At 39.9% G+C, this 26537-nt stretch overlaps 1 protein-coding gene across 1 annotated transcript in view; it reads right to left on the bottom strand.

Annotated features, from left to right (window-relative positions):
- KCNN2 (potassium calcium-activated channel subfamily N member 2) overlaps nt 1-26537 on the bottom strand; it is a 486321-nt gene that overhangs the window by 276356 nt on the left and 183428 nt on the right. The window contains exon 5 of the mRNA XM_046000439.1: nt 14711-14796. The gene's annotated coding sequence lies outside the window, so the exon portion shown is untranslated. The remainder of the gene's footprint in view (nt 1-14710; nt 14797-26537) is intronic.

Raw genomic sequence — 26537 nt, 5'->3', positions numbered from 1 at the left:
TCCTTATACTGGTACAAGCTTCCAGGCCATAAGGTGGGAACACAGCAGGACAGGATTGTGCACTGTGTCACCTGTGAAGGAGAGCCTCAGCTAACCCACAGCAGGCCATGGTACAGTGAAAAATAAACCTGTACAGGCTAAACCACTGAGATCTGGGGCTCTATCTGTTGTAACAGTTGGCATTAATTACCCTAAATCATACAATGCTTAATCACAGGACGTTAGGGCAGAAAGAGACTTATGAGGTTACTTGTTCCAGTGTGTTTCCCACTTTTGATTGTGCTAATCCCCATGAAATATAAAATACTTGGTGATAAAAACGAAACTGCTTTCTTAACAGTGTTGATGGATCTTCTGGGGTCCCAGTCTTGTCCCTTCTTCCCCTCCCTTCCCTTCACCTTCATCTGCCAAATAATCTCTGACTTCCACACCTCCACAGACACACAGAGCGAGGTCGCCAAAGGACACAGTTTGAATCTAGTCCAGCTCCTTCCCTTTGCAGAAGCTCTAGGAACTTCTGTGTCCTGCCCAGGCTCTTTCTCACAGAGGAAGAACCAGGGCTATTTTTTTTTCTATATAAATATATAAATTTTTTTCTATATAAATATATTTTTTCTATTTATAAATATATAAAAATATATTTTTCTATATATTTTTTCTATGCATGTGGGTGAATTTTTTCTTTTTTTTTTTTAAAGATTTTTATTTATTTATTTGTCAGAGAGAGAGAGCGAGCGCGAGCACAGGCAGAGAGAGTGGCAGGCAGAGACAGAGAGAGAAACAGGCTCCCCGCCGAGCACGGAGCCCGATGTAGGACTTGATCCCAGGACGCTGGGATCATGACCTGAGCCGAAGGCAGCCGCTTAACCAACTGAGCCACCCAGGCATCCCTGTGGGTGAATTTTTTCAATGCACATCATGAAATGAAGGTTTGAGTCTGCCAGTTGGTTATGTTTTCGAGGAAAGGGGTTATGACGTTGGTTTATTGCTTTGCCTCTAGGGCAAAGCCCAGCCCACTGCCTATCTGTTGATGCTCAGTGAACAGTCACTGGCTGGATATTTATTAGAGGATATATCAATGTTTGCATATACCCAAGTTACCAATAAGCAATTCAAAATATAAATGAGAAGTGCTCCAGTCATACTGGTAATCAGTTTGGCATTACCTCCTACAGCAAAACAACCACATAACTCCTGGGACCCAGAAATTCCAATCTTACAAATTTATTCCCAAGATAAACATATGCACATGTACAATGGAACTCCCATCCAAGAACATTTGTGGCAGCATTGTTTACTGCAAAAAGAACCTACTGTGAAAAGTGATCTCCCACTGCAGAGCTGAAGACTACGATTTCAACTTCTGTGAAATGATCCAACAAGGATAACCTGAAAAATATGGATGAATCTTGGCAATGGAATATTATAAAGGAATTCATCCCCAAGAGATTACATATAGCATGATATTTTTACAAAGTTAAATGATAATAAAATACATGTATTATATATGCATTTCAGTGTGTGTAACAGATGTGAATTTCACATACACAGAGGAAGGCAGGCTAATGATAAACACATGATTCATGGTAATAATTAGCTTGGATCAAGGGGAGGAAAGGGAAGGAGGACATATGGTTAGATGCCAGTCCCTGTTTTTGAGGTCTTAACTTTTGCTTTAGGTTCTGGGTTCACAAGTGCTTACTGATTTTAGATAGACAGACAGATATGGACCCAATATGGGCATGTGATTTGAACCTTCCTACTGTGATTAATCCACTTCTGGGCCTTAGGTCAAAAGAGAAGAATGTTAAAGAAAATTAATGGATTTCCAGATCAAAAAAATGGAGGCAAAACTTTTTTCTCCATTCCTCTATAAGCACACCAAATATATACTTGAGTACACCACTGAAGGAAAAATTAGCAATTATCTGTTAATATCAGTAGCTTTTTATTTTAAGATTTTATTTATTTATTTATTTGAGAGAGAGAGAGAGAGCACCAGCGGAGTGAGGGGCAGAGGGAGAAGCAGACTCCCCATGGAGCTGGGACCCCGATGCGAGAGTCAGTCCCGGGACTCCAGGATCATCACCTGAGCCAAAGACAGTCACTCAACAACCGAGCCACCCAGGCGCCCATGTATCAGTAGCTTTTAGAAAGATAAAGAATATTCTAGGCGACCTGAAGAGTACAAAGGTAGATACCCAATTGGAACGTAACAATGGATTCCCACACCCCAAATAGGAGAAAAATACCTATGATCCATTCAATGATGGATATTCACATACGTATAAACACATACCCCTCACCTAAGAAGGCTAAGTTTGACCCTGAATAGTTTAAATTACGCAGCCTCTGAAAGAACCCTCATTTCTCATTTCACATCCTCAACACTAGCATGGTGACCTTTCACTCTGATTAGTTTTCTTCTCTGACCAGGTGTGTTCCTGAGCTTACCACCCCAAGTTTTCACAGCCTAGTTTCTCCATCAACTTCTGTGAGCATTAGGAAATAAATAAAAATACCAGGGCAGTGTCTGATACTTCATAGTTTCCCAAGAAGTGCTGATGGAATTTAATCTCAAGACGGACAAAAAGGACAAGAATATTGACCACATCACATTCTGCCATGTTTCAAGCAAGCCACAAGGTGAGGACACAGAGGTGAGTCCTTTACAAATGAACAGCAAAGCCTCATGCCTCTATCCGTCCCTAAATCTGTGCATCCAAAACCATAGAAAAAGAAGTATGTATATACGTTGGTAATCCATAGGAAGAATTTAGAGGCTTCCTATTAAATAACCAGTGTTCATTTATACAATATCTTGAGTTTCCGAGTAATGATTTTGTTCTATTTTGCACTGTTATAATGAAGGTAATGAATTTCATCTTCAATTTTGTGCTAGAGTTCCATTAAAACATTTACTAAAATTAGGGGATTTTTAAACCATGGAAATTTAATTGCATTAATTATCCTTTCTTACCCTCAAATGTTTTATAATGAAACTAAATAATGGATGTGATAATGAAGCAAAGGACAAGTTAGATTTGCATATTTTATAAACATGCTCAGGAGAGTATGTGCTGTTTTGTTGGGAATGGTAGTTAGGTTAATCATGTGTTGATGAAAGAAGGAGCCAATTTACTTGGGGCGGGGAGGGGCGCAGAGGGGTGACTTTGAAATGATGTCCTGGGTGTCCTCCTTTGCTCTTAAGAGATAGAAGATGAGAAAACAAAGCTTTCGACATCATCTTCACATCTGCAGAGAAGTTAATTGAGAAACTTAAAGCAGTTTTTCCATTTCTCCCCATGGGGGCCATAGCTATGTTTAATTCACAGAGTATAAATCTAAACAGACTGAGAAAACTCCTTTCCAAGTTTAGCGTCTGAAATATCCTGAACTTGCTTCATGAAATAAAGAGTATCTTTAAAAAGTGTAGAAGAGGTGAATGCACCTGACCAGTGTTTGTTCCTCAGTCCATTCCGAGGAAGCCCACTTCTTACAGGGTTGGCATTCTGCTACAATGACCATATCCTGCCACTCAGGATATAGTCCTTGCCACGGTTCCCACTCCCCTCTCCTCCACAACCCACTCAACACAGAGACAGCAGATCCCTGATCACTGTGAAGTAAGCAGAACAGTGCATTTTTAGATTACTCCTCCTCCAAACAACATCTCATTGGGTGAAGAATCTATGAATAAAGAATACCCTAATTCTTCCTGAAATTTTTTGTTTGGTATATATTTTATTGGTTCAATATAATAGATATAACAAAGTCTTGGGGAAGAAAGAAAATGACATTTGAGCAAAACAGAATATACTACATGGAATTCTGACTGAATCTTATAATTTAAGTAGAAACTACATAGCTGCTCTTCAGCCCAAAAAACATTTCATCACACATGTGGACCAAGGACAAGACCAAGGTCAGTCTTCTCTGTTCACTGAAAATTCTAACTGTGCTTAGTTGAGGATGAGAGAAAAAAACTGCATGTGACCAATGGAAAATATTGCCAAAGAAAGTAAAGATTCAGAAGATAAAAGATACTTCTCAAAATAATTTAAGGTAAGACTCGGAAAAAAAACTTCTAGGAACTGTTGACATCTTCAGTGAAGTTCAAACTACATAGTCACTATGGAGTAAAAGGAGACTGTTATAAATAACTAGTTGAGGCAAGAAGGCAAAATAAATGAGATTAAGACAGATCGTTTAAAAACAAGAAAAAAATGCCATAGTCAAGTTAAAATTCGTGTTGGAGACTGTAACAAGAAGCAGATGTTCTAAGAAGGTGTACATCAAGGAAGTGTATGAAAAACTCAAGAGCCTTCTCAGAACTCAGAAGAATGAGACACAATTAAAATAACGCAAGAGGAAATGACTGATACAGAGAATCGAGGACAGAGAAGAAAATAAGCAAACAAGAAATTTTCTTAAAGGTGAGAACAGAAGCACAGAACCAAAGCAATCGGAGATAAAGCACACCCAATCTTTCTAAGGAAACTGAAAAGTCTCATTGTGTTCTGAGTTATGACTGAGTAAAATGCAGTAAAATGGTAAATGTTTGAATGACAAAAATAAACTAAGGCAGAAATGATCTAAGGCAGAAATGTGTTCTCAGACATGTGAGTGATCAGAATATATAGTACTTCACATTAAAGTACATGAAGAGGTACTCACCCAGAGTACCTGGGTGAGTTCACCCAGAAATAGAGCAGAATCAAGGATTTAAAATTGCTTACCACCTTAGAAAAGGACGATTGTAAGCAGTAAAATTAGTTTTAAAAGGGAAGAGACTCAATTATTTCAGTATCTTGTAAGAATACTAAACATAATGCAAAAAACATCCTCTGATAATCAGTAATAAACATTTTCCCCATCAAAATCGTCCTCCTGCGTCCATGAGCAGCACTGAGAATCAATCACATGTGGAGGTCTTACGAAGATTCAGTAACCTTCCTTTTCAACACCGTGTTCTGAGCTTTCAGTATCAATTTCTTGGAATTGACCTTTACAATAAAACTATGTGACATCACAGGCTTAAAGAACTTGTCTTTTTTTTTTTTTTTTTCAGATTTTATTTATTTGAGACTGAGAGAGAACATGAGCAGGGGGAGGGGCAGAGGGAGAGGGAGAGAGAGAATCTCAGGCAGATTCCCCTCTGAGCAGATGGAAGGGGCTTGATCTCCACCCTGAGACCATGACCTGAGCTGAAATCAAGAGTCTGACACTTAACCGACTGAGCCACCCAGGCAACCCAAGAACAGGTCTTCTTAAGGTAGAAGAAGTAATTCGATAGGAATTCCTTATTAAAAACTCCAACAAACCAAGATCATCTCAAGACGAAAAAAAAAGATGTGACAAAACTTTTGGTTAAGGCTGATTTATTGTGATGTATTCCTTACTGAGAATATAGTTTTGCATCTTCATGAATACATAAAAAAGCATACTGTAAATAGGATGATTCAAGGCTGGAGGAGAATTATGTGGACAGAACGGAAAACAATGTGCTAATTTGAAAAGATTCCTAACCATCAGGATAAGTTTTTTTTTTTTTAAGATTTTATTCATTTATTTGACAGACAGAGATCACAAGTAGGCAGAGAGACAGGCAGAGAGAGAGGGGGAAGCAGGCTCCCTGCTGAGCAGAGAGCCGGATGCGGGGCTTGATCCCAGGACCCTGAGATCATGACCTGAGTTGAAGGCAGAGGCTTAACCCGCTGAGCCACCCAGACACCCCTAGTTATGTTTTTTAATGAAATTTTTGTAATGTACAAAGGAAGAGAAGGAAATACTGCATGATTTAAGGCAGACCATTAATTTTTATATATTTTATAATGCTAATTTAGAATTAAATTTAATGTAATAACTTGGAGGATAAATAGGATTGATGATGTGTTCTGATCCTATTTCCAATTCAGTCTAGACTGTTAATTCTCTATTCAATGGAGCCTCTCAACTTAATGGTTTACTCCTATGTGCCATGTTCTACTTCAACTCAAAACAATAAAAACAGTAAATCAATTCAAAACAATCTGTGGCCAAACCACAGATTCTCCATGGAATTAAAGATACTGAGATTCCCACACATTTTGTCATGTTCTTTATCTTTGGGACACCAGTACAAGATTAAAAGTATAAAAAAATGTTGAAATCAGTGGACTAAAATCGCGTTTTTAACTGAATTCAGTACTTTGAACTCAATTCACTTGAATATATTTTTGCCAACTCAGATGCTAATGACCTCAAATCCAATTATCCTACAGATCTACCTGTAAGAGCTTAATGCCAAGTACATGGTATTAAGAGAAAAACAAGGCATTTCATGGGACAGTTGAAAGTGGAAAGGAGGAGTATGAAGGGATTAAGTCATCCAGTTATGGGCACAGCCCTGGGGTATTTACTTTCCCTAATTGCACAAAATTCAGCCAACCAACCCATTCTGAATTTTCTCTTAATTGGCTGTCATAGTTTTCAAACCATAACTGGCAAACTTAATTCACACTGGGCTTAGAAAAACATTAGAAGCAAAAGACTAATAAATGTGACCATGGTCGTCATTATCAGAGTAACTGATCACAATGTCATCTACCATCTGCTGAACACATGGAAAAATCAAAAAACAGACCAGTTTCCCCAGGTAACTTTAAAGACGTTGGAGCACCTGGGTGGCTCAGTCAGTTTAGCATCTAACTTGGGCTTAGGTCATGATCTTGGGGTCCTGGGCTCAAACCCTGCACTGGGCACCCCAACGCTTCTCCCTCTCCAACTGCTTCTCCCTCTCCCCCTGTCTTTCCCCCTGCCCCTCCTTCCACTCATGCTCTCTCCCTCTCTTGCTCTCTAATAAGTAAATAAAATCTTTAAAAAAATAAAATTAAAAAAAATAATAAAGACATCACTACTCCTTGGGTCTATTATTGTCAATATCTCTCAGAAATGAAGAATCCTACGTAGCTCTAAATTTACCCTTCAAATTTCTGTTTCAGAACTACATTGAAAGGAGAAAATTGCCAATCCAGATCAAAAGAAATTCAACCTCTTAGTTTTAAGGCAAATTCTTTAATTTCTCCTCTGTCTGGGTGCCACTGTCTGCTTTTTAAGTCTGTTGTAACAGGTTGGTATGTCTTTCTAAAATACCTGGCATTCAGGACACTTGGGTGGCTCAGTAGGTTAAGCATCTGCTTTCAGCTCATTTGGGAGTCTGCTTCTCCCTCTGCCCCTCACTCCACTGGTGCTCTCTCTCCCTCAAATAAATAAATAAAATCTTAAAAAAAATAAAATAAAACACTTGGCATTCAATACAGGCAAAAAGAGAAAAGACTGTGAGGTGTCTTCCAGTTGTCAGGGTGTATCTAGTTCAACTCCAGGACTCTGACCTTTCTCAACCTCTGCCCTTATTCCTGACTCTAAAATGGAACTTTGTGGTGCCATCAGAGTAACTGAACTTGTTCCAATAATTAAGTCTGAACAAAACAGGTTATTTTGCTTTGCTTAAAAAAAGTTTATGGGTTTCGTTCCATTCAGTTTTCCCTCCCTTCCCCTGTGGTCCTGAGGATTCTTCTTGGGATTCTCCCTCCCTCTTCCTGGTCCTTCCCCCTCCCCACACTCTTTCTCTATATAAAATAAATTTAAAAAATAAAAATATGTTTTAAAAAATAGTTTATAGATTTTAACTGTTGCTTCCACATCATCATTTCCTAAATCAAATGATGACCAACAGAATTTTCTTCAAAAAGCCTTTTGTAAATTTAAAATGCTAGAAAGAACTTTGACAACTTGCAAGTGAAACACGGGAATACACAAAGTGGTTAAAATAAAGATAACAAGCAGGGGTGTTTTAGGGGAAAGTGGGGAATAACTAAGCCAGTGGGAGTGGACTTGTGTGTTTGAATACTAAGTTAAATCAAGAACTCCTACTAACAAAATCAAAAAAAGAAAATGCAAACGATGATTACAAAATATTAGACGATAAAAAAAAGCAAGCTAGTGGTTCACATTTTCCAAGAATCAAAGTTCTAGAAAGAAACTGTCACCATCATTTGAATCCTATGAAAATGAGCAGAGTCACACAATGGAAAATATCTTCATTTAAAGTTCTGAAAAAGGATCAGTAAATTTGTATTCATTTGTAGGGCAGTCATCTATTTTTGAAGCTTGACTTTTTGTATTATTTAATTAACTAATTCAATAATCCGTGTAATTATTTAAATAATTATGAAAATCAAATTAAATTCTCTTTGAACTATGTTCTGTTATTGATAAATTCAGAAAAATGAATTCTGATTTTTAAAAAATATTTAAATATTGGGTAATATGTCATTAAACATAATTTATTGCTATTACTGTCTTTCATGTTTAACAATAAAAAATCTTAACATTTGCAAAGAGAAAACAGAAGTGACAGATTTTATGTGTAGAAAGAAGACAGCCATAATATGAACGTTACGTCATATAAGCCCCAAAGTCACTTCTTTTCCTTGTATATGACTGACAGCATTCTGCTCTTTCTGAACCCCAAATAAAATAATGAAGAAAGCACAGGGTGAAAAATCATGAATGGATGATTTCCAAGTGAGGAGTTGAGTAAAAAATCTCCATTTACATACCAGAAGTAGAGGGACATGAAAGAAATTATCAAAATATAAATTCCAGGCAATATTCTATTTGGTCTATGTTTTGATTTTTTAAAAAACCATTCCTAATTATTGATATTTACTGTAATTCCTGCCAGAAATAGAATACAACATCAGGATTTCTTTTCAAAGAAGAAGACAAGTGATTACATGGTACACATTTTACACTGACTGCCTTTTAAATTTCTGTGTTTGAGAACATTTAAAAAATTGGAAATGCTGGGGCGCCTGGGTGGCTCAGTGGTTTGGGCCTCTGCCTTAGGCTCAGGTCATGATCTCAGGGTCCTGGGATCGAGCCCCGCATTGGGCTCTCTGCTCAGTGGGGAGCCTGTTTCTCCCTCTCTCTCTGCCTGCCTCTCTGCCTACTTGTGACTTCACTCTCTGTCAACTAAATAAATAAAATATTTAAAAAAATTGGAAATGCTGTCCTTAATGATTTTTTATGATTTTTTTTAAAGAATTATTTATTTGACAGATAGAGACCACAAGTAGGCAGAGAGGCAGGCAGAGAGAGAGAGAGGAGGAAGCAGGCTCCCCACTAAGCAGAGAGCCGGATGCGGGGCTCGATCCCAGGACCCTGGGAACATGACCTGAGCTGAAGGCAGAGGCTTTAACCCGCTGAGCCATCCAGGCGCCCCGATTTTTTATGATTTTTATGATTTTGGTAAACACAATACTCAAGATTTTGTCTTGTAGTCCACATGTTAATAAACTTTATATAAATATATTTTGTTTACATCATCTCACAGAACCTCAAGTCATTCTCATGTCATTCATTTTATTTTGAGAATTCTATTGAGAAGGGGCTGTGTGGTTACTCATTTTTCAGTGAAACAGAATTTGATTTTAAAGAAATTGAAAGGGGGCACCTGGGTGGCTCAAGTGGGTTAAGCCTCTGCCTTCAGTTCAGATCGTGATCTCAGGGTCCTGGGATGGAGCCCCGCATTGGGCTCTCTGCTCGGCTGGGAGCGCTTCCCTTCTCTCTCTGCCTGCCTCTCTGCCTGCTTGTGATCCCTCTCTCTCTGTCAAATAAATAAAATCTTAAAAAAAAAAAAAAAGAAATTGAAAGAATATCTCAAGACTGAAATTCTGTTGTTCTAACAGTGTCTATCTGGACTTCAAACGTCTTCATCACTTAAATAAAAATGTATTTCCTTGTTTTTTATCCTCCCCCAAATTACAAGCATATATCAATGGGAATTCTACTAAAGGCTTGGGACTTTTCCATCACCATCATCATCATCGGTATCTGGCACACAGTATGCACTCAAATGTTTACCAAATGAATGAATCAATGAATCACCAAATACCCATCTACTATGTCAAGAGCCATATGATTCAGGGGCATTGGGGTGGCTCAGTCCTTAAGTGTCTGCCTTGGGCTAAGCTCATGATCCCAGGGTCCTGAGATTGAGCCCCCGCACTGAGCACCCCCCATAGAGCCCCATGTGGAGCCCTGCATCAGGTTCCCTGCTCCTGGGGAAGCCTGTCTCTGCCTCTCCCACTCCCCCTGCTTGTGTTCCCTCTCTCACTGTGTTTCTCTCTGTCAAATAATAAAATCTTAAAAAAAAAAAAAGAAGAAGAAGAAGAACTATATGCTTCATAATACTTTTCACATATTATCTCACATGTCCATGTTTTATGTTTAATATCCACAGCAACCTTGCAAGTTAGGAATGCTAATCGTCACTAACACAAAAGGAAAGAGGTATGTGGAGGTTAACTGAAAATCAGTATCATGGTGCTAAGAGGAAAAGAACGAGATTTCATAGGGTTTTTGTCTGTTTGTTTGCTTGTTTCTGGTTCTGACGCAAGGATTCTGAGGGGCCTCCTAGAAAAGCAGATATTGGCATGAGGTTGCTCTGGGTCCTACCTAATCTTGTTAGTATTTCAGTTGCTTTCAAAATGAAAACTCCTTGAATATCTGTCTGCCTGTTTAATGTTTTCTTAGGCACTTCTGTTACAGGACAGGACCTGGCAGAACACCCCCCCCAACCTCCTCATGTCATCTGTTTCTCTAGCTCACTTCCAGGTCCCCTTGCAACCTGGGAGCCAAAAGCCACAAGCTGGAAACAACCTCCAGAGCCCAATTTACAATGGGCTTGTTCCTGCAAAGACCAGACCACACCAGACCAGTCTCAGTCCCAAGGCACCCAACCTCTGACCTTCCACTGACTTCTGGCTTCATTATAATGCTAAAAGCCATGCCCAGGGGTGGAGACTTAACAAGCAAATGAAACAAGATCCAGGGAGCACAGTGAGTGGGTTCTGTCAACCGCCCCTGCATGTCCACGTTCCTGGGCTTCCCGCCCCCACATGCTTACCAGATACTCCTTTTCAGTCTCAGCCCCTTTGAAATATTCCCTGGCCAGTCTGGGCAGCAGCCAGGTATCCTTCTTCCTAAGGCTGTCTCCCTCATGCCCAGGGACTGAGCTTGCAACAAACACACCCCCCCTTGCCTCTTTCTGCAGGGATAGTCCAAGAATCCCGAGGTCATCAACAGTTCCAAATGTCACTCTTTATCTACGAAGCCTGCTGCTAGAAGTATTAAGGTACTTTATGGTAGTTTTTCAATTCAATTAAAAATTCTGTCAAGTGCAAAGTGCAGTGATGGGTGCCCTCGAGGTCAGGAAAAAGAATGAGCAGTTTGCAATCTGCTGGGAAGACAGCTGGGTGGACAGCTAATGATGTTCTTATGGTAGAAGCCAGAGGGAGGTACCGGCCCCAGAGGCCAGGAGGGGAGGACAACGTTGCCTGATAGGAAGACAATGCAGGGATGCTTCCTAAATTAAGAGGAAATGGAACTAGGTCTTGAAGATTAAGTACAGTCTGACAAGGGACAACGTTTTTAGCAGAGGGAACAGCAGGAGCTTACTGACCACTATAAATGTTGGGCATACAGAAAGTTGGACAAAGGCTCTTGCATTCTAGAGTGAGCTGAGCAAAATGCCAAGAAAACAAATGAACGAAAACGCAAAGAGCAAGAAGTTTGTCCTGGGTTGAGGGATCAGGGCAATGAAGAGGTTAAAGGGAAAGAAATTCAGCAGTGTCCACTACTGTTAGGTACTCCCGTGTGATTTACTTGGTGGTCTTCCTTGACGCCAGAGCAGGTTCTCAAGAACGTTCATTATTGGGGCGCCTGGGTGGCTCAGTGGGTTAAGCCACTGCCTTCGGCTCAGGTCATGATCTCAGGTCCTGGGATCGAGTCCCGCATCCGGCTCTCTGCTCAGCAGGGAGCCTGCTTCCCTTTCTCTCTCTCTGCCTGCCTCTGTATCTACCTGTGATCTCTCTCTGTCAAATAAATAAATAAAATCTTTAAAAAAAAAAAAAAAAAGAACGTTCATTATCAACAGTCACAACGACAGAACAGGTATCATCTTCCTAAGTACCAGCTGCTCTGAAACATTACGTAGCTGTTGCAAAGAAAGAGCTAGATGGCTTTTTTGGATTATGAGTCCCCGCATTCATCAGCCTGCTCTAAGGGATTAAATTTTTGAGTTCAAATATAGATTCCTTGTGGCAGCTCACTCTCACCAAGTAGCACCGTCACCAGTGTTAACAATCAAAACCTCCATAAAAAAGTAAAATAAAATATGTTAACTCACTGAACATAATAACGAAATAAGTAAAATAATGTTGGCTAACAGAACATGATAAAAAGTAAATGAGATGACATGAAATGAAATAAAATAAAATAAAATCCAAAACTCCAGATGAAGCAGTAACACAGCACACATAAGACCAGGACTTCTTCGTAACAGACTTGCCAGGGAGGATCCAGTAAACACATGTTCTGAGACCAGAACCATCTGCTTCACAAAAAGTCTGGCTTTTTAAAATGCCTCAGCAGCCATGAGACTATGGACATAAAGTCATGCCTCTCTAAGGTACAGTAACTCCCCTAATCCACGGTTTTACTTTCTGTGACCCAGAGTCAACCACGACCTGAAAATACTAAAAGAAAGGTGGCTCAGTGGATTAAGCTGCTGCCTTCAGCTCAGGTCATGATCTCAGGGTCCTGGGATCGAGCCCCGCATCGGGCTCTCTGCTCCGCAGGGAGCCTGCTTCCTCCTCTCTCTCTGCCTGCCTCTCTGCCTACTTGTGATCTCTCTCTCTGTCAAATAAATAAATAAAATCTTAAAAAAAAAAAATTAAAAAAAAAAAAAAAGAAAGAAAGAAAATTTCCAGCAACCAACGATTTGTTAGTTTTATGTTAAGAGCCATTCTGAGCCAGCCTGCTCTGTCCCGCCTGAGAGGTGAATTGTCCCTTTGTCCTCCTGTATACACTGCCTGTCCCTTAGTCACTTAGTAAACATCTCGGTTATTAGACTGAATGTCGTGGTATTACAGGCCTGTGTTTCATTAATCCTCATTTTACTTAATAACAGGCACAAAGTACAAGAGGAGAAATGTTGGCATTTTGGATATGCCAAAGAAAAGCCATAAAGTGTTTCCTTTAAGGGAAAAGGGAACAGTTCTCGATAAGAAAAAAGTACTCTATGCTGCAGTAACGATGAATCTGCTATCCAAGAAATGGCAAAGGAAAAAGGCATTTGTGCTAGTTTCCTTGTTAATATCTTGCTCTGCCTAATTTATAAATAAACTTTATTGTAGGTATGTTTATATGGGGAAAGGCATAGTATATTTAGGGTTGGGTGCTGTCCACTGTTTCTCGCACCCACTGGGGGTCTTGTAACAGATCCCCTGCAGATAAGGGGAGACAACTGTAATCCGAAAATTAAGCAAAGGACCTTGATATTAATGCCAGTACACTAACTGTACCCACCCGTGGACTGGCGAGCGAGGCGGGGAGCAAATGTGTAAGAGAACTACCCTTAGTCTGCCAAGATGGGGATTTTACTACCAGGATGGAGATGCCAGGCCATATTTGTGATTGCCTTAAATAAATAATAGGACAGCGAAGCGGCCTGGACTTAGAAATTGCTTCTAGACTGAGCAAGGGAAGGTGAGAAGCTTGTGTCTGTCTGCTACATATAAAAATAACTGGATGACACATCCTGAGAGAGTATCTCATTAAGAAGTTTACCTTCAAAAAAATATGTTTCTACTTGCCAACCAAAAACCAGTTTTTGTCATCCAAATAAAACCAGAAAGTATTTTTTAACTTAATATTAATTTATTCAAGGATGTAAAAGAGAACAGAAGATTGTCTCTGCAAAAAGTATTCACTGAAGCTTGCCGTAAGTCAACAGTGTAATATGTTTTTAATTATAGGCTCATTTTTATCATGGTGTTCTGATAAAAACAAATCAAGGATATGGATATAATTCTCTGCCCCAATACTTAATCCCACAAAAGCGCTGTCCCTCATAGGAAACTATCCTTAAAGTTTAAATTAGAATATATTTATTCACTTCAGAAATATTTTTTAGTACTTTCTATGTAATGAGCACATTTCTAAGCACTGAATGACCCTTCCCAGGGGTTACAAAGATAAATGAAAAGTTACTTTCTGGGTTTTTTCACCCTCAAACTACCAATATTCCAACTATTTTATCTTTTTTTTAGCATAGGGGTGTTCAGTTAGTGTGGAGGTCGAGAAAAATTAAGGCCATCCCACCTCAGGTTTAGCCTTAGTGTAAGTACAGCCATCTTAGCTCTGGCAGCCATCTCAGATCCTGTGCCCAAGGGCTGAACTTCCCCTACTTTACTTTAGTTCTAAGGACCCCCACCCTGCTTTGGTTCCAGAAACCCCCACCCTGCTTTAGTAACAGGAATCCATAAATACCCCTGCCTTAACTAAGCTCGGGGTCCAAGTCCCTACTCCGCTGTGTCAGGTATACTTGGGCCCAAGCTTAAGCTTGTTAAATAAACCCTCGTGTGATCGCATCGGTTTTGGCTCCTTGGTGGTCTCTCAGACTCAAAAACTCGGGTACAACATTAGTAAGAGGAGTAAGTAGCTAATGGTTGAAAAAGAGTCACTATATTGCAAATAGCTGAAGCCACAGGCACAGAGGAGAGTCCAATTGAAGTAAATTTGGCAGATCTAACATTTTGTTCAATAAATCACCATGCTTTACATTCAAATTAAATGAACATATTTTATAATTTTTACTCACCGCTATTGCTTATCTCCCACTCCATTCCTTGGATTCACTTTTCCTCTTGCTGGAGCCCATTCTTTTATAGTTCTCTCAGAAAGAATCTATAAGAAGTAAATTCTATTAGAGTTTGTCCAAAACTTTATTTCATCTCTACTCTGGAATGATAATTTTGTCCTGTATAGGAAGACCCTCAGGTCATGAGTCCACATACAGTCCTGGAATTCTTGGTCTGTACAAAGGATTAGGACTAAGGCAGAAAGAGGGGGTTGAAAACTAGGCCCCGGGCCCCTCAACCAAGTCATGAAATTGGAAGACAGCAACCCCCAGAGAGCCCCGTGTTCAATGTCACATAGAAGTGTCCTACAGGGCAGTGGTGTCCCTATACCTTAGAAAGGACAGGATTTTTATTTCTCATATTCCCCACTTGGGTCACGGTCTCTCAGAGGATCTATGTCTTTCTTCAATTTGGAAGATACCTTCTCACTGTTATAATTTTTCGAATACATAAGGCATATGTTGGAGCAAACTCCTCGACTCAACTTCTGCTCTGGCTCTGTATTACTTTTTTTTTTCACTTGACAATATTATTTTATTTAGTCTAAAACAATAAACGGAAATATTGCAACATATAAACTACTAGATCAATAACATATGAATGTAACAAAAATTAATCAGGCAGTCCTAATGAACCCTATAGATAAATTAATAGAAAGGTCAAGGAACACTAAGAGCCCAAATCCCCACCAGAGACATACAATCATAGATAAGTTTGAAAGCTCCATGTTAGGACTCCAAGAATAAATCAAATACCATTTATCAAACCATAATAGGTGAATACCAGTATTACTTAGAAATATCAATTTAAATATGGACTCTTTTTCTGAAATCCAAAGTATTCTCATTATATTCTATATTTTATAGCATTGTTTTCTCAAATTTTTTTTTAGGATATTTAATTAATTTATTTATTTTTTCAGCATAACAGTATTCATTGTTTTTGCACAACACCCAGTGCTCCATGCAATACGTGCCCTCCCTATTACCCACCACCTGGTTCCCCCAACCTTTCACCCCCGCCCCTTCAAAACCCTCAGGTTGTTTTTCAGAGTCCATAGTCTCTTACAGTTCGCCTCCCCTTCCAATTTCCCTCAACTTCTTTCTCCTCTCCATCTCCCAATGTCCTCCATGTCATTTGTTATGCTCCACAAATAAGTAAAACCATATGATACTTGACTCTCTCTGCTTGACTTATTTCACTCAGCATAATCACTTCCAGTCCCGTCCATGTTGCTACAAAAGTTGGGTATTCATCCTTTCTTTTTTTTTTTAATAAACATATAATGTATTTTTATCCCCAGGGGTACAGGTCTGTGAATCACCAGGTTTACACACTTCACAGCACTCACGATAGCACATACCCTCCCCAATGTCCATAACCCCCTCCCCCTCTAGCAACCCCACCTCCCCCCAGCAACCCCCAGTTTGTTTTGTGAGATTAAGAGTCATTTATGGTTTGTCTCCCTCCCAATCCCATCTTGTTTCATTTATTCTTCTCCTATCCCCCTAACCCCCCATGCTGCATATCCACGTCTTCATATCAGGGAGATCATATGATAGTTGTCTTTCTCCAATTGACTTATTTCACTAAGCATGATACCCTCTAGTTCCATCCACGTCGTCGCAAATGGCAAGATTTCATTTCTTTTGATGGCTGCATAGTATTCCATTGTGTATATATACCACATCTTCTTTATCCATTCATCTGTTGATGGATATCTAGCTTCGTTCCATAGTTTGGCTATTGTAGACATTGCTGCTATAAACATCCGGGTACACGTGCCCCTTCGGATCACTATGTTTGTATCTTTAGGGTAAATACCCAGTAGTGCAATTGCTGGGTCATAGGGTAGTTCTATTTTCAACATTTTGAGGAACCTCCATGCTGTTTTCCAGAGTGGCTGCACCAGCTTGCATTCCCACCAACAGTGTAGGAGGGTTCCCCTTTCTCTGCATCCTCGCCAGCATCTCTCATTTCCTGACTTGTTCATTTTAGCCATTCTGACTGGTGTGAGGTGATATCTCATTGTGGTTTTGATTTGTATTTCCCTGATGCCGAGTGATGTGGAGCACATTTTCATGTGTCTGTTGGCCATCCGGATGTCTTCTTTGCAGAAATGTCTGTTCATGTCCTCTGCCCATTTCTTGATTGGATTGTTTGTTCTTTGGGTGTTGAGTTTGCTAAGTTCCTTATAGATTTTGGACACTAGCCCTTTAGCTAATATGTCATTTGCAAATATCTTCTCCCATTCTGTCAGTTGTCTTTTGGTTTTGTTAACTGTTTCCTTTGCTGTGCAAAAGCTTTTGATCTTGAGGAAATCCCAATAGTTCATTTTTGCCCTTACTTCCTTTGCCTTTGCCGATGTTCCTAGGAAGATGTTGCTGTGGCTGAGGTCGAAGAGGTTGCTGCCTGTGTCCTCCTCAAGGATTTGGATGGATTCCTGTCTCACATTGAGGTCCTTCATCCATTTTGAGTCTATTTTCATGTGTGGTGTAAGGAAGTGGTCCAATTTCATTTCTCTGCATGTGGCTGTCCAATTTTCCCAGCACCATTTATTGAAGAGGCTGTCTTTTTTCCATTGGACATTCTTTCCTGCTTTGTCGAAGATTAGTTGACCATAGAGTTGAGGGTCTATTTCTGGGCTCTCTATTCTGTTCCATTGATCTATGTGTCTGTTTTTGTGCCAGTACCATGCTGTCTTGATGATGACAGCTTTGTAATAGAGCTTGAAGTCCGGAAATCTGATGCCACCAACTTTGGCTTTCTTTTTCAATATTCCTTTGGATATTCGAGGTCTTTTCTGGTTCCATATAAATTTTAGGATTATTTGTTTCATTTCTTTGAAAAAAATGGATGGTATTTTGTTAGGGATTGCATTAAATGTGTAGATTGCTTTAGGTAGCATAGACATTTTCACAATATTTATTCTTCCAATCCAGGAGCATGGAACATTTTTCCATTTCCTTGTGTCTTCCTCAATTTCTTTCATGAGTATTTTATAGTTTTCTGCATATAGATTCTTAGCCTCTTTGGTTAGGTTTATTCCTAGGTATCTTATAGTTTTGGGTGCAATTGTAAATGGGATTGACTCCTTAATTTCTCTTTCTTCTGTCTTGTTGTTGGTGTCCAGAATGATTTCTGTGCATTGATTTTATATCCTGACACTTAATGAATTCCTGTACAAGTTCTAGCAGTTTTGGAGTGGAGTCTTTTGGGTTTTCCACATATAGTATCATATCATCTGCGAAGAGTGATAGTTTGACTTCTTCTTTGCTGATTTGGATGCCTTTAATTTCTTTTTGGTGTCTGATTGCTGAGACTAGGACTTCTAGTACTATGTTGAATAGCAGTGGTGATAATGGACATCCCTGCCGTATTCCTGACCTTAACGGAAAAGCTTTCAGTTTTTCTCTATTGAGAATGATATTTGCGGTGGGTTTTTCATAGGTGGCTTTGATAATATTGAGGTATGTGCCCTCTATCCCTACACTTTGAAGACTTTTGATCAGGAAGGGATGCTGTACTTTGTCAAATGCTTTTTCAGCATCTATTGAGAGTACCATATGGTTCTTGTTCTTTTTTTTATTAATGTGTTATATCACATTGATTGATTTGTGGATGTTGAACCAACTCTGCAGGCCTGGAATAAATCCCACTTGATTGTGGTGAATAATCCTTTTAATGTACTGTTGAATCCTACTGGCTATTATTTTGGTGAGAATTTTTGCATCTGTGTTCATCAAGGATATTGGTCTGTAGTTCTCTTTTTTGGTGGGATCCTTGTCTGGTTTTGGGATCAAGGTGATGCTGGCCTCATAAAATGAGTTTGGAAGTTTTCCTTCCATTTCTATTTTTTGGAACAGTTTCAAGAGAATAGGAATTAGTTCTTCTTTAACTGTTTGGTAGAATTCCCCTGGGAAGCCGTCTGGCCCTGGGCTTTTGTTTGTTTGGAGAATTTTGATGACTGTTTCAATCTCCTTACTGGTTATGGGCCTGTTCAGGTTTTCTATTTCTTCCTGGTTCAGTTGTGGTAGTTTCTATGTCTCTAGGAATGCATCCATTTCTTCCAGATTGTCAAATTTGTTGGCGTAGAGTTGCTCATAGTATGTTCTTATAATTGTCTGTATTCCTTTGGTGTTAGTTGTGATCTCTCCTCTTTCATTCATGATTTTATTTATTTGGGTCCTTTCTCTTTTCTTTTTGACAAGTCTGGCCAGGGGTTTATCAATCTTATTGATTCTTTCAAAGAACTAGCTCCTAGTTTCATTGATTTTTTCTATTTTTTTTTTTTTTTTTTTTTTGGTTTCTATTTCATTGATTTCTGCTCTGATCTTTATGATTTCTCTTCTGCTGGGTTTAGGGTTTCTTTCTTGTTCTTTCTCCAGCTCCTTTAGGTGTAGGGTTAGGTTGTGTACTTGAGACCTTTCTTGTTTCTTGAGAAAGGCTTGTATTGCTATATATTGTCCCCTCAGGACTGCCTTTGCTGTGTCCCACAGATTTTGAACCGTTGTGTTTTCATTATCATTTGTTTCCATGAATTTTTTCAATACTTCTTTAATTTCCTGGTGGACCCATTCATTCTTTGGAAGGATGCTGTTTAGTCTCCATGTATTTCGGTTTTTTCCAGCTTTCCTCTTGTGATTGAGTTCTAGCTTCAGAGCATTGTGGTCTGAAAATATGCAGGGAATGATCCTAATCTTTTGATACCGGTTGAGACCTGATTTGTGACCCAGGATGTGATCTATTCTGGAGAATGTTCCATGTGCACTAGAGAAGAATGTGTATTCTGTTGCTTTGGGATGAAATGTTCTGAATATATCTGTGATGTCCATCTAGTCCAGTGTGTCACTTAAGGCCTTTATTTCCTTGTTGATCTTTTGCTTGGATGACCTGTCCATTTCAGTGAGGGGAGTGTTCAAATCCCATACTATTATTGTATTATTATTGATGTGTTTCTTTGATTTTGTTATGAATTGGTTTATATAGTTGGCTGCTCCCATGTTAGGGGCATAGACATTTAAAATTGTTAGATCTTCTTGTTGGACAGACGCTTTGGTATGATATAGTGTCCTTCCTCATCTCTTATTATAGTCTTTGGCTTAAAATAATTGATGTGATATAAGGATTGCCACCCCAGCTTTCTTCTGATGCCCATTAGCATGGTAAATTGTTTTCTACCCTCTCACTTTAAATCTGGAGGTGTCTTCATGTCTAAAATGAGTTTCTTGTAGGCAACATATAGATGGGTTTTGTTTTTTTATCCATTTTGATACCCTGTGTCTTTTGATTGGGGCATTTAGCCCATTAACATTCAGGGTAACTATTGAGAGATATGAATTTAGTGCCATTATTAGCCTGTAAGGTGACTGTTACTGTATATTGTCTCTGTACCTTTCTGATCTACTACTTTTAGGCTCTCTCTTTGCTTAGAGGACCCCTTTCAATATTTCCTGTGGAGCAGGTTTGGTGTTTGCAAATTCTTTCAGTTTTTGTTTGTCCTGGAAGCTTTTTCTCTCTCCTTCTATTTTCAATGATAGCCTAGCTGGATAGAGTATTCTTGGTTGCATGTTTTTCTCGTTGAGTGCTCTGAGTATATCATGCCAGCTCTTTCTGGCCTGCCAGGTCTCTGTGGATAAGTCTGCTGCCAATCTAATATTTTTGCCATTGTATGTGACAGACTTCTTTTCCCGGGCTGCTTTCAGGATTTTCTCTTTGTCACTAAGACTTGTAAATTTTACTATTAGGTGATGGGGGGTTGACTTTGAGGGGGGTTCTCTGCACATCCTGGATTTTGATGCTTGTTCCCTTTGCCATATTAGAAAAATTCTCTCCAATAATTCTCTCCAATAGACCTTCTGCTCCCCTCTCTCTTTCTTCTTCTGGAATCCCAATTATTCTAATGTTGTTTCGTCTTATGGTGTCACTTATCTCTCAAATTCTCCCCTCGTGGTCTAGTAGCCGTTTGTCCCTCTTTTGCTCGGCTTCTTTATTCTCTGTCATTTGGTCTTCTATATCACTAATTCTTTCTTCTGCCTCATTTATCCTAGCAGTGAGAGCCTCCATTTTTGACTGCACCTCATTAATAGCCTTTTTGATTTCAACTTGGTTAGATTTTAGTTCTTCAATTTCTCCAGAAAGGGCTTTTTTATCTCCACAGAAGGTTTCTCTAATATCTTCCATGCCTTTTTCGAGCCCGGCTAGAACGTTCAGAATCATCATTCTGAACTCTAGATCTGACATATTACCAATGTCTGTATTGATTATGTCCCTAGCCTTCAGTACTGCCTCTTGTTCTTTTTTTGTGGTGATTTTTTCCGCCTTGTCATTTTGCCCATATAAGAGGATATGAAGGATCAAATAAAATACTAAAAGGGTGGCAAAGACCCCAGAAAAATGCGCTGTAACCAAATCAGATGAAAGCCCAAATTGTGTGGGGGGGGGGGGGTGAGAAAGGGGATAAACAAAGGTTCAGGAAAAAAAAGAAAAAAAAATTTAAAAATAAAACAAAGAAAAAATATAAAAAAGAAAGAGAAATATATATTTTAGATAAACTAGTCAAAAAACATTAAAAAGAAAAGGGTAAAAATTTTTTAAAATTTAGCAGAAGAAAAAAGAATAAAAAAAAAATTGAAAAAAAAATTGAATTTACCGCAAGACTAAAGAATCATGGGGAGAAACCATGAGTTCCGTGCTTTGCTTTCTCCTCCTCTGGAATTCTGCTGCTGTCTTAGGTATTGAACCTGCTTTCCTTGATAAATGAACTTTGTCCTGGCTGGATATTTTGTTGATCTTCTGGGGGAGGGGCCTGTTGTAGTGACTCTGAAGTGTCTTTGCCCGAGGCGGAATTGCACCACCCTTACCGGGGGCCGGACTAAGTAATCCGCTCAGGTTGGCTTTTGGGAGCTTCTGTTCCCTGAACGCTTTCCGTAGAGTTCCGGAGGACGGGAATGAAAATGGCGGCCTCCCAGTCTCTGGCCTGGAGGAGCTGAGAGCCTGGGGCCCCACTCCTCAGTGCGCCCCCAGAGGACAGCACCCAATCACTCCCGTATCCCCAGTCTCTAGCCGCGCTCCGAGCTCACCCAGCCCGCGACCAGTTCAAGGTAACCCCGATGTGAGAGTTCAGTCCTCGGCTCTGTCTCTGCAGCCAGCTTCTCCGTTCTAATACCTGCGAGCTCTGCGACACTCCAACACCACCGATCCTTCTGTGACCCTGCGGGACCTGGGGCCACGCTGACCCCGTGTGGGCTTCACCTCGGTTTAGCTTCTGGAGCAATGTCCCTCAGTGGAACAGACTTTTAAAAGTCCTGATTTTGTGCTCCGTTGCTCCGCCGCTTGCCGGGAGCCGGCCCCTCCCCCCGCGGTCTATCTTCCCGTCGTTTTAGATTCACTTCTCCGCCAGTCCTACCTTTCAGAAAGTGGTTGATTTTCTGTTTCTAGAGTTGCTGTTCTTCTTCTCTTCGATCTCCCGTTGGATTTGTAGGTGTTTGCAATGTTTAGATAAGCTATTGAGCTGATCTCCTGCTGCCTGATGTAGTCTCAGCCTGCTACTTCTCCGCCATCTTGACTCCTCCCTTTACTATTACTTTTTTTTTAAGATTTTATTTATTTATTTGACAGATAGAGATCACAAGTAGGTAGAGAGGCAGGCAGAGATAGAGGAGGAAGTAGGCTCCCTGCCAAGCAGAGAGCCTGATGCGGGGCTCGACCCCAGGACCCTGGGATCATGACCTGAGCGAAAGGGAGAGGCTTTAACCCACTGAGCCACCCAGGCACCCCTTTACTATTACTTTTTTAAAAATATTTATTATTTACTTGAGAGAGACAGTGCATGTATACAAGATGAGGGAGGGGCAAAGGGAGAGAAAGAATCGCAGGCAGACTCCCCACTGAGCATGCAGCCCAATACAGGGTTTGATCTTACGACCGTGAGATCATGACCTGAGCCAAAATCAAGAGTCTGACACTTAACCGACTGAGCCACCCAGATGCCCCTTACTGTCACTTAAAACAAACAAAAACAAACAAAAAAGAAAAGAAAGAAAACACCTCTCAGTGTTCTGTTCTGGGTCTTCTGATATGTTAATTATCTCTTCAGTTATATTCATGTGTTAATTTAAAAATGACCAGAATGTTCAGTTCCAGGATTCCTAATTGGTCCTTTTTTGTTCTCCCTGTTCTTGTGTCACAACTTATCTTTGAATTTCATGACTCCTTTTTCTTCTGTTATGACTATTCTTTATTCTTCCATCTTTTCAGAATTTCAAACGTACTTATTTTAAAAACCCACTTTGGAAGACTGCCTCAGTATTTGTATTTCTTTAAATGATAATTCACTCACTCACCGTGTCTACTGGCCACCTTTTATGAACTTTTGTGTCCCTCTTCTTGAGTAAGATTTTTCTTCTCTTTTGCTCACTTCCATAAGTGATGTAAGCCTCGAGATAATCTGAAGATATATTTCGAAAGATTTTGTCCAAGAGGTGTTGAGGGAGGAAGTCAATGCATCAATTAACAAGAGGATTTTAATCAGATTCAAATACACATTTCTAATGCCTTATTTGCTAAACCAGGTGGTGTGCAAAAATATGTTATATCTTTGGATTCCCAGGTTAACATTCAGAACTTTTTTTTTTTTTTTGGCAAGATCAATATTTCTAATTACACAGTCCAGAGATCAGCAAACTATAACTCATGGCCCTAATCTGACCTACTACCTGTTTTTTTTTTTAAGGCCCATCAGCTAGAAATTATTTTCACGTTTTTAAAGAAACCATAGAAATCATATGTGGTCTATAAAACCTATAATATTTACGATGTGGCCCTTTACAGAAGTTCCTGACACGGTCTATCATCAGATGCCATCCAGTAACTTTTTTCCCCTGATTTTCAAAACTAGACTTTATTTGTAAGAGCAGTTTTGTTTGTTTGTTTGTTTGTGTTTTTGACAGAGAGAGAGATCACAAGTAGACAGAGAGGCAGGCAGAGAGAGAGAGAGAGAGGGAAGCAGGCTCGCTGCTGAGCAGAGAGCCCGACGCGGGACTCGATCCCAGGACCCTGAGATCATGACCCCAGCCGAAGGCAGCGGCTTAACCCACTGAGCCACCCAGGCGCCCCTGTAAGAGCAGTTTTATATTCACAGCAAAACTGAGTAGAAGACAGAGATGTCCCATGTACCGCTTCACTTGCCCCCCGCCCCATTCTCAACATCCCCTACAAGGGAGGTGCTTTTACTATGTGTGATGCATCTACATTCACCATCATTATTACCCAAAGACTGTAGTTCACATTACAGTTCTTTCTTGATGTTGTACATTCTATAGATTTAGACAAATGTATAATGACACGTCCACCATCATAGAATCACTGCCCTAAAAATCCCCTGGGCTCTACCTGTTTATCCTCCACTCCCTGCTAGTCCCTGGCAACCACTAACGTTTTGACTATCACCACAGTTCAGCCTTTTTTTTTTTTTCTTTTTAAACAATGTCGTATTGTTGGAATCAAATAGCATGTAGCTTGATCAACTGGCTTCTTTCACTTAGCAATACGCATCTAAGGTTCCTCCAGGCCCTGCACGGCTTGCCAGCTCACATTTTTTTTTCAGCACTGAATAATATTCCATTGTATATATCACAGTTTATTCCCTTGGATTGCTTTCTTCGGTCTGGTCACTTTCTTCCCATTTCTAATACATATTTTGTTTAGTTTGTGCCTAAGTATTTCAGCTGGAGGTGTGCTAATGGGTATAGGGCTGTGTTTTAAAATCAGTTCTTTCAGATTTTCTACTTACTCATGTCGTCTGTGAACAAAGATGGTTTTATTTCTTCCTCACCAACCTGTACACTTTCATTTCCTTTTCTTACTGCATTAGCTTAGACTTTAAGTACGATGCTGAAAAACTAGTGAGAGAGGACATCCTTGCCTTGTTCCTGATCTTAATAGGAAAGCCTCGAACTCCTCACTATTAGGTATGATGCTAGCTCTCCAGTTTTGTAGATATTATGTATCAAGTTGACCAAGTTTCTCTCTATTCTTAGTTTACTAAAAGCTTTCTCACGAATGTTACATTTTGTCAGATGCTACTTCTACATCTTGAAACCATCTCAGTTTTTTAAAAATTTTATTTCTTTTTTTAAAAAACTCTACACCCAACATGGGGCTCAAATTCATGACCCCACGGTCAAGGGTGGCATGCTCTACCAACCAAGCCAGCCAGGTGCCCCTACCCAGTGATTTTATCTTTAAAAATCTGGAGTGAATCTCAGAAATTCACCTTTTACATTAAAAACCTCAGAGGATTCTGATTCCTATGGTCCTAAGACCGCAGTTCAGAAATACTCTGTCCTGGGGGTCCATACACACTGACTGCCGGGATGCTGAGATCCACCAACCAATGTTTTCCCAACGTGTTTATAATGGCATCAAATCATTCAAACACTTTTAATTGTCATTGATTCCAGAGCCCTGTGCTAATAGTGATCAATTAATTTCTATGTGGGCCCAACCCAAATACCGCATATGTAAGTACAATCTCCTTCCTAAGACAAAGCCTGAGAAAATCAGTTACTTTCTGCTTTTCATTTTTTTCTCACATTGATGAAATTTCAAATCACTTTCTTTTTTTACTCCACTAATATTAGACTGAAGAGAGAAATTGGAAGTTATTGGTTAAAAAAAAGTGAGTCATTCATCCAGATGGCCAACAGACACATGAAAAAGTGCTCCACGTCACTCGGCATCAGGGAAATACAAATCAAAACCACAATGAGATATCACCTCACACCAGTCAGAATGGCTAAAATTAACAAGTCAGGAAATGACAGATGCTGGCGAGGATGTGGAGAAAGGGGAACCCTCCTCCACTGTTGGTGGGAATGCAAGCTGGTGCAACCACTCTGGAAAACAGCATGGCGGTTCCTCAAAATGTTGAAAATAGAACTACCCTATGACCCAGGAATTGCACTACTGGGTATTTACCCTAAAGATACAAACATAGTGATCCGAAGGGGCACGTGTACCCGAATGTTTATAGCAGCAATGTCTACAATAGCCAAACTATGGAAAGAACCTAGATGTCCATCAACAGATGAATGGATAAAGAAGAGGTGGTATATATACACAATGGAATACTATGCAGCCATCAAAAGAAATGAAATCATGCCATTTGCGACGACATGGATGGAACTAGAGCGTATCATGCTTAGTGAAATAAGTCAATTGGAGAAAGACAACTATCATATGATCTCCCTGATATGAGGACATGGAGAAGCAACATGGGGGGGTAGGGGGATAGGAGAAGAATAAATGAAACAAGATGGGATTGGGAGGGAGACAAACCATAAATGACTCTTAATCTCACAAAACAAACTGGGGGTTGCTGGGGGGAGGTGGGATTGGGAGAGGGGGAGGGGGCTATGGACATTGGGGAGGGTAAGTGCTATCGTGAGTGCTGTGAAGTGTGTAAACCTGGCGATTCACAGACCTGTACCCCTGGGGATAAAAATACATTATATGTTTATTAAAAAAAAAAATTTGGAAGGGGAGGCAAACCATAAGAGACTATGGACTCTGAAAAACAACCTGAGGGTTTTGAAGGGTCAGGGGTGGGAGGTTGGAGGAACAGGTGGTGGGTAATGGGGAGGGCACGTTTTGCATGGAGCACTGGGTGTTGTGCAAAAAGAATGAATACTGTTACGCTGAAAAAATAAATAAAATGGAAAAAAAAAGTGAGTCATTGAATCAAGAATCTTTGAAAACCACAGATAGGAAAATCCTAGTTGAAGT

The sequence above is a fragment of the Meles meles genome, chromosome 3 (genome assembly GCF_922984935.1).
Source record: "Meles meles chromosome 3, mMelMel3.1 paternal haplotype, whole genome shotgun sequence".
NCBI classification, from domain to species: Eukaryota; Metazoa; Chordata; class Mammalia; order Carnivora; family Mustelidae; genus Meles; species Meles meles.
The sequence above is the reverse complement of the archived record's forward strand: the minus strand, read 5'-3'. Positions and strand labels throughout refer to the sequence as shown.